Source organism: Chiloscyllium plagiosum, chromosome 50 (genome assembly GCF_004010195.1).
Source record: "Chiloscyllium plagiosum isolate BGI_BamShark_2017 chromosome 50, ASM401019v2, whole genome shotgun sequence".
Classification (NCBI taxonomy): Eukaryota; Metazoa; Chordata; class Chondrichthyes; order Orectolobiformes; family Hemiscylliidae; genus Chiloscyllium; species Chiloscyllium plagiosum.
In genome coordinates, this window is record NC_057759.1 from 4,316,345 (window position 1) to 4,326,140 (window position 9,796).

General features: G+C 40.9%; 1 pseudogene; it reads left to right on the forward strand.

Annotated features, from left to right (window-relative positions):
• The first annotated feature begins 335 nt into the window (after positions 1–335).
• On the forward strand, positions 336–742 carry LOC122544574 (annotated as a pseudogene).
• Positions 743–9,796: the final 9,054 nt, after the last annotated feature.

Genomic DNA, 9,796 nt, shown 5'->3' on the forward strand with positions numbered 1-9,796 from the left:
TGATCTTCCAGCTGAAGGAGTTGACCCCGACTGAGTGTTGCAGACTGGCACATTCCATGGTCCAGGACTACGTGTTGAGGGACGCGCTGAAGCTTGGGGCAGCTGCCGCCAAGGCGCGGTGGGGAAAGACCACCGTCTAACATCTGCCTGTCTAAGAAGAACAGGGGGCCCACGCAGTCATTTGGGCTCCGCTCAATGTAATCGCACCAACCTGTGAATAGGAATGATTACCCTGTTTCGATACGCAAAGAAATGGAATGTGTACAGAATGATGACATGTCCAATTGTATAGATTAAATATATATGAATAAAGTATATTTTTGAAATAAAAAAAAATGTCTGGAAGAGGAGGAAAGGGCGGTGGGAAAGCTTGTTCCAAGGCGAAGTCTCGGTCATCCCGGGCTGGCCTGCAGTTCGGGTGGGCCGTGTTCACAGGCTCCTGAGAAAGGGTAACTATGCTGAGCGTGTGGGTGCCGGAGTGCCGGTCTATCTGGCTGCGGTGCTGGAGTATCTGACGGCTGAAATCCTGGAGCTGGCCGGCAACGCGGCCCGGGACAACAAGAAGACCCGCATCATCCCCAGGCACCTGCAGCTGGCCGTGCGCAACGACGAGGAGCTCAACAAGCTGCTGGGAGGGGTGACCATCGCTCAGGGCGGGGTGCTGCCTAATATCCAGGCCGTGCTGCTGCCCAAGAAAACCGCCACTAGGGGAGCCGCTAAAAAGTGAAGAGACCATTCTTGAATCTGACAAACCAAAGGCTCTTTTAAGAGCCACTCACAACATCTGTGAAAGGAGCTAAACTCTCCCCTCTGTCGGATTGAATTACTTCCTTTAATTGATATCGGTTTCAGTCCCTGCTTTATTCGGTACTGTACTGTCGCTGTGTGTGTGATCTAATATGAAACCTTACCTCATTGCCGTTCGTCGTTCGAACTGTGACACAAGGAGCGTGAAAAGTTTTTCATGGATAAATTATACACCGCAAATCTAACAAGGGTCGTAGTGCATCATTTTTATTGCTCTGTATATGTCTATCATCTCGTGTCTTTAATTATCATCCAAAAAATGAATCACTCAGTCCCTGTACTCCTCGCTCGCAGGCAGTTTCACGTTATCTTGAAGTGCATTTAGTAAGAGCTGAATTGGCTCAGTGTCACAAGAAAGTTTATAATGAGTGGTCGCTGACCCTCTGTGCTTTTAACTCTAAAGCGTTCGTATGTAGAGCCTTTTCCCTGTACGTAGAGAGGGAATATAATGGGGGCCGCAGAGTCATCTTCAGCATCTTCGAGTTGTTCAAGTTGCTCTTTAATACTGGACCAGTTCGGGAGCTCCTGTGGGGTATGAACTTGATTTTGATCTCTGGCAAACAGGAAAAGTGCCCTATCTTTGAATTCCACAGATAGATTCATTTTACACTTAAATTTCCAAACACAGGGTGTTGTCTGATCGCAGAATGCTCTGAATGGGACTTTCTACTGTCATTTTGACGCTTTCAAAGTGAACTGGCAACAAACTAGAACATTTGCCTCACAGCAAGAGTCAGTTAAACAGCACAGAAACAGATCTTTCTGTCCTACCAATCCATACCCACTATAACCTCAAACTAGATTAGTACCACGTGCCTGTTTGTTGGCCCATAACTCTCCAAACCTTTCCTAATTTTGTACTTATCGAAATGTCATTCAAATATTGTGACTGTACCTACATGCATCACTTCCTTTGGAAGCTAATTCCATGCAAACCACATTGTTGTTTAAAAAAAGGTTGCTTTTTAAAATCTGTTTCCTTTTACGTTAAAAATATGCCTCAGAGTCTTGCAATCCCTTAGCATATGAAATACATACCTACCATTCATCTTACCTTTAGCCCTCATGATTGTCAAAACTCTTATCACCCAACAAGATCTTGGACTCCAGAGAAGAAAAGTCCAAGCCTATTCTTATAATGGAAACCCTACATTCCCAGCATCATTCTACTAGATCTTTTCTGAACCATTTTCAGTTCAATAGTATCCTATAATAACAGGCCGACCAGAATTTGATATGGTAATCCAGAAGAGGCCTCCCCATCATCCTATATGACGTCAATATGACTTTTGAACTCCTGTACTCAAAGGGCTAAGCAATTAAGGCAAACATGCTAGATGTTTTCTTCACCACACTGTCTACATGTGATGCAAACTTCAAGAATATGAGCTGATCCACTAGGTCTCTCTGTTCTACAACTTTATCCAGCGCCCTACTTGTAGTTGTATAAGCCCTAACCTTGTTTGCTTTGTAAAAATGCAATGCCTCAATAAATCCATCTGCCATTCCTCAGGCCATTGATTCAATTGAAAAAAAGGTTGCTTTTTAAAATCTGTTTCCTTTTACGTTAAAAATATGCCTCAGAGTCTTGCAATCCCTTAGCATATGAAATACATCTTACCTTTAGCCCTCATGATTGTCAAAACTCTTATCACCCAACAAGATCTTGGACTCCAGAGAAGAAAAGTCCAAGCCTATTCTTATAATGGAAACCCTACATTCCCAGCATCATTCTACTAGATCTTTTCTGAACCATTTTCAGTTCAATAGTATCCCATAATAACAGGCCGACCAGAATTTGATATGGTAATCCAGAAGAGGCCTCCCCATCATCCTATATGACGTCAATATGACTTTTGAACTCCTGTACTCAAAGGGCTAAGCAATTAAGGCAAACATGCTAGATGTTTTCTTCACCACACTGTCTACATGTGATGCAAACTTCAAGAATATGAGCTGATCCACTAGGTCTCTCTGTTCTACAACTTTATCCAGCGCCCTACTTGTAGTTGTATAAGCCCTAACCTTGTTTGCTTTGTAAAAATGCAATGCCTCAATAAATCCATCTGCCATTCCTCAGGCCATTGATTCAATTGATCAAGATTTCTTTCCAAGCTTAGATAGCCTTCACTATCCATTATACTACCAATTTTGGTGACATCTGAAAACTTACTAAGCATGCTTACTATATTCTCATCTATATCATTTGCATATGAAAGAAAAACAAACAAGAGTGGACCCAGCACTGATTGGGGTGGAACGCCATTGGTAACAGGCATCCAGTCTGAAAAGCAACTGTCCACCACCTCTCAGTCTCCTGCTGTTAAGCCAATTTTGTATCGAATTGGCATGCTCAACCAGAATCCCATGTAATCTAACCCTACTATTTAGTCTACAATGCAGAAACTTGTCAAAGGCATTACCAAAGACAAAGTCAATAATGTTTACCACTGTGTCCTCAACCTTCTTGGATACTCCCTCAACAATCTCAATCAGCCTTGGGAAATATAATTTCCTTCTACCAAACTATCCTGACAATTCCTAATAATTCCTTGCCTTCTCCCACCACCCCTCCCCAAACCGTACATTTGAATCCTACCTTTCAGAAGCACCTCCACCAATGCATCCACCACACAAGTCAGACTCACTGGTCTATACTTACCAGATTCTCCTTATATCCCTTCTTAAAATAATGGCAAAATATTACCCAATACCTAGTCATCCAGCACCTCAGCGTAGTTACAGATGATACAAATGTTTCTGCAATGGGAATCATTATATCCTCCTTAACTTCCCATAATGTCCTGGGATACATTAGATCAGATCTCTGAGATTTATCCAATCATATGCTTTCAAAGACCTCCAGCATTTCCTCTTCAGTAATGTGTACTGTTTTCAAAACATCAATATTTATTTCCCTGAGTTTGCTGCTTCCCAGCAAAAAAATGTGAAAATTCATTTTCTGCCTCTCCCATCTTCTGAAATTCAAACTGAACTGCAGAGGTGAACTGGATCTGCTGATAACAAAATGGTCCATGTCTGCTCACACAAAATGGCTGACAAATAAAAAGGCAACCTGCTTTAGAACTAAGATGCAAGATGGCTGAAAGGAGATGAATGTGACTAACAGTCTGTCCCAGCCTTAAAGTAAACAATGAGACCTTTGAACAAAACTACTCCAAAGACAGTTGCCTTGAGCAGCAACCATCCCAGATCAGAACATGCCACCAAGACAAACAAGGCAATATTCTCAGCTCAGTAATAAAAGTGTGATTATACCATCCAACGAATAAGCTCCAGGTGCGAGACATAGCTAACTGTTGGTCCTGTAGCTACTTAGGGAGTTTAGTATGCTATTTCATATTAAACAGTTGTTTCTTAATTAATTTGCAATATCAAGCAATAATTTTATTTAGAGTTTCTACAACATAAATATAGATACATGGAACCAAAACATTTATGCCTATGTGTGAAAGTTAGTAACTTTTCAGAAGTAGGCTCATTCTCCCTGGACAAAATAGATTACTCACAATCATTAATCACAATGTCCTAAGAAATATTTATACCTAAACTAACCAGAACAGAAAGCATTATTACAAATCCTATAGCAACTAGTTAAAATTAAATGCCTTTGGTATTTTTAACGCAAATAATGAGAACAGTGGATAATATAAGAGGAATAATAGAATTTCATAAAGAAAGCACATGAGATAAAATAAATAACAGAATTCAAACTGACTGCAGATAAAGCCAGCCTGAGAGGCCTGAAGGAGTCTAGCAATTAACTTTGGAATGTGATGAAGAGGATGCATAGCAAGATGGCAAGGACTAGTCATTATAGTACCTGTTCAACGCCATAAGGCCATGGGAAGCCGATGCCTGTTAAAGGAATGCCCATCATTGATTAGATGTCTTATAGGATTTGGTTTACAAAGTAAGAGGGAGGAGCAGTGTGATCAAGTTGTATGTGATTGTTAACAGCAAATTTATAAAAATACTGATTTTTGTTATAAATTCACAGTGTGTCATGGATTTCCCTTCAAAGGCTGGCCTCTGGAGAGGATCCTTTGCCCCTGTTCCTGCTTTAACTGGGTTTCACATGAGTACACCCCCACTTGCCTGAGTTCTGCCTGCCTGCTGAGTTTGCATTCTCTGTCAGCGAAAAGGCTCTGACGACAATAACAACTACTTCTTTGATCTTTAAGGTGTCTTTCTCTCTCTCTCTAATTGTTAACTTGCTCTGCATGAATTTGTAGCATCTCTTTGAACTAATTTTAACCTTATCTGCCAAGACTATCTCATATTCCCCTTTTGCCTTTCTAATCTCCCTCTCAAGAATGCCCCTACTATTTTCATACTGTTCACGAGATGCATTTCACCCCAGTTGTCTATGTTTAATATATGATTTATTTGTATTCGCAAATAAAACATTGACTTTGCTGCTCCTCCGATGCAGTGCCTTTCCAGTTTCATTTTCATTTTCAATTTCACTCGAATTCCCAGTTCGTGGCATTGTGGGCAGCACATAGACAACAGCTGTTCCAGAAGGTGGCTCACCACCGCCTGCTCAAAGGGGAATAAATGCTAGGCTCAGCCAGGGACGTCCAAGTCCCCAGAGTGAATAAACAAAAACACCTGGGGTCTTTCGTTGTGACATACAATACATCACAAGGTTTCTGTCTGCAGCATACCTGATACTAACATCTGTTGTCCACTGTAAACTGAATCGAGGCCAAGAGATTTTATTGCTGCTGCTCCAGGTCTGATTTTTGCACACGCCTCCTGAACCAGAAACAGGGACTAACACTGTGATGCAAGACTCTCTCAAACAGTTACATTCTGCCTTAGTAAGAATGTTCCACCTATTCCACTTATGTTCCTTTCGGAAAGGAATTAATATTTGTGGATGAAGGTCAGCAGGATTGAATACCACAGTTAACATAGTTAAAAATCACACAACACCAGGTTATAGTCCAACAGGTTTAATTGGAAGCACACTAGCTTTCGGAGCGACGCTCCTTCATCAGGTGATTGTGGAGGGCTCGATCGTAACACAGAAATTCTGTGTTACGATCGAGCCCTCCACAATCATCTGATGAAGGAGCGTCGGTCCCAGTTGCTTTGGTCAAACTGGGAGAAAAGGGAATTGGGGAAATGACCAATTGATGTTTGTTTCTGGGAAGTATTGGGAAAAGCAGCGCATGCGCAAAGCTGTCCCTCCTCCAATTCTGATTGTTCTTGAGCAGAGAAGCGCATGCGTGAGGCCCTCACCTAGCGCTGCCATTGAGGAGTACCACTAATCCAGCATCTGCAGTCATTGTTTTTACATCGTTGATTGTAACCCTACTGCGAATCCTCTTGCAAGGATGCCTGCCTTGAAGAAGTTTTCCTCCTCTCTACAAGAATCTCAGGGAGTCCCTCTTCCACTGCAACTCCCAGGTCATTTCCTCTGCCCTGAAGCACTTACTTTTCCCCACCCCCACCCACCCCTAGCTTATCTCTCCAGGCTCACTGCCTTTATTCCTGTTGTAGGGCTTTTGCCCGAAACGTCGATTTCGAAGCTGCCTGGACTGCTATGCTCTTCCAGCACCACTAATCCAGAATTGAGGAGCATTTGCTCAGTGAGTGCAAGAGGTTTGTTTGAAACAGACCGCAATGGAGAGATCAGCGTCCAGGGAAGCGAGGGAACAGCTGGCTCCTTCCAGCAGCACATCGGGATGGGAGCCTGGGACACAGAGGGGGCTCCGAGACCGGGATTGATTCGGGGGTGAGTTCAAGGAGAACCGGGGGCTGTTTGTAAGAGGCCGAGCGGAGCAGGAACTGGTCCCGGAACTTGGAGTGAGCGGGCTGGTGGGAAGAGAGAGGCCTTTCTCGGGCTGTGTGTGGGACTGCTGAGGGAGGCAGAGCGGGAAGAAGCTGCTGTGGGACATTCTTGTGGTTTTTAATCCCCTAAACACTGATGGGAATTCATTGTTTGGCTTGTGTTTCCCGCTGTTTGTTACGAATAAACATTGAATTGTTGGGAAATAAAGGGCAGTGTATCTACATGTGATAAAAGTGCCCGTTGTTCTTCCTTCAGTTTTTTTGGGGAGCTAGATATTGAACTGTGTAATCATTCTATTTTTGGAGCTGTGCATATGTTGGTTAGTTTTCTTTCATCCGAGTAAATTGTTTCAGAATTTCGCAAACAGAAAAAGACTAGGAGGAGCTCAGTGTCGTTTTGTAACCAGACCTTGCTCTGTTTAAAAGCAAAGTATCATGATCATGACCTGAATGTTGCATTGATCAGTTGATGTCTTTCTACTCAGAAATGATGATATCGCTCTTTTTTTTCCTCCAGGCAAATGTTTGATGGACCAAGATAATGTAATATTTCCTCAGTACAAAGCCAAGTATGACCATCTGCTTCTAACAACTAGCAGGTATGTTACAGTTGTCAGATTGGAAAACATCCTTTCCAGTCATAGATACACATTAAGTTCAATTTCCAGAAGTATGCATTCAATCCAAGAGTCTCACAACTGATGAAATATTTTTAAAAAGATCTCTTTATACTCAATGCACAAAAGCTCAGTTCCAATAAATTCCATTATGCATAGCCAGTTATCATTTGCAACATCAGAAGAGGGATACACTGTATCCTCATATGAAATATACATTCAGGAATTACATTAATCCACATGTAGTAAAGCCAAGTTTAAAGTTACAATCAAGGTGAACAAACAAGTCATGCTGTTACATTGTTACAACATGGATATATGAAGATATTGAGTGCAGATGCAGAAGGAAACTTTGATATTTTCAGTAACTGAGAAAGTCAAAATTACGTTTTTGATAAATCATTGTCCAGGAAAAGACACAACAATTAAACTATGTAAATTCCAAATGAACCTCTGAGCCAAAACCTGATGTTGATAGTGCTCATTGCACACACCCACAACCACCATCTCCATCCCACCCCCATATGTGTGCTTGCGCATGCGCACACTATTCCATCTCACACAGCTACTGACTGACTAACAATAGTTGCAAATTTGTACATCATCCTGAAATACACATTACAACATCTAAGTGATGAAAATCCATATACACCCCAACTAGCAGAAAACATTTCACCAAACTGATTTCTACTCTCAAATCACAAGTCAAAGAGATCGACAGCACAGAATATTCAAATTATTAAGTCTGCACTGATCAAAAACAGTCTATAACAACACAGTTGATTGAAAGGGATTAGAATCATTAACTCAATGAGTATTCCATTTCCATTGATTTTTCATGGCAGCAGAGAAGTTGTCATTCCCATCTGTATCATAACACCATTCTCCATTTCATCATTTTGTAGGATTTTTTTTTCAGTCAAGGAAGAAAGTTTTTTTTTCTTGTGTCTTTCAAAATTTGTTTCAAGAAATCTAGGAAGAACCCTGCGTTCATCTTGACTATCTCTTCATTAAACTACGAAAAAAATCAAGGAATCAGGATACAGTTTTGTCAAGGAGTCAATGGAATCAGATCATTACTATTTAAAGCAGTGCAGAAAGAAAGAAAAAGCTAAAATTGATAGGTTTGTCAAGCTGCTCCTTTATTTTAACCAACAAGAGTTGATTGTTCATTAAATTAATTTGACTGTTTAAATATTCTTCACCGATAGAGGAAAATAAAAGACCTTTTGTTTTCCCCCGCCATACCAGAGAGCAACACAAGAATACTGCTAATGGTTTGCACCAGATCCTGTCCAGATTGGTAAATAAAATAGAATTGGCCAATTCTCTTTTCTGCACAAGGGGCATTGTCTTCAGTCAGCTGCAATGCAGTTGGAAGTGTTCACTTGGTTGCAAATTGATTCGGTTAATACTGATCATTAATTCATTGGTAAAGTATGTCACAATGCAAAAAGTGATAGCATCCTGAAAACCAGACCTTGATATCCCCACTGTTCCTGGTTCGGCTCTGCACTATAGGAATTACAAAAGTCTATTGCTTTTCTCCCCTTGATTCTGAAGAAAAGCACAGATGTCTTTCTGTTGTAATGTGTTGCATGTTCACCTGTCTATGGATCCTATAGGCTCTAAAACTAAAGGACATAGGCTGTGGACATTATCCAACTACATGTACGAGGCCAAATATTAGATATAGAAACACATCCACTTTCACTGACTGGAGCTGACTCGAGTGGCAATGGATACAACCTCATTCATGTCAAGTAGTAGAAATTTAAACAATTAATTATGCTTGCAGTTACTAAAAGTGACATGTTTCAATTTAGATAACACTGAACCACTGTGAGATACAATAACCTAGAATAAGGAGCATATTGGTATCAAGTATCAGAGACTGATCGGTTGAATTCAGTTCTCACTCTTGGCCTGGTGCTGATGCAAACACACTTTATCCACACTCACATTCTTGTTGAGAACCTGAATAATACAGAAGAATTTCTGTACATTTTAGTGAATGAAACACTGATTTATAAGGCATTAAACTTACCTCAAAGTGGATCAGATCATGACATGCAGAACTGGAAACATAAGGAGATAGACAGACAGAAAATGTCAGTGTGGTACAGACCAGTACCGCTCCTTTAAAGTGATACAGATTGGCAGCACAACAGAAAACTCACTCACTCAGCCAGTTAATGGAGAAAGGGAAAAAAGAATGAAATTTAGGCCCAGGTATTCCCAAATATGGACAGTTATAAATTGACTCACCAAACCATTAATCGCTTCAGTTAGTGTTCAATGTTGCATTTTAGTGTCCCGCAGCAACTGATAAAGACTCCTGCATACAAAAAATGTAAATGCAAAAGTCTGAAAATAATAACATCCAGATTCATGGTAAAGGTAAACAGTGTTTGAGGGATTAATGTTGGTTCAAAGTGTTAGTGAATATTGGTCAAACAAATACAACTCAACGTGTAAAGAGAATGAGATTCACACACTCCACCTGATGCTGTTGCATACAAAACCAAACTGGCACTATAGTTATTCAA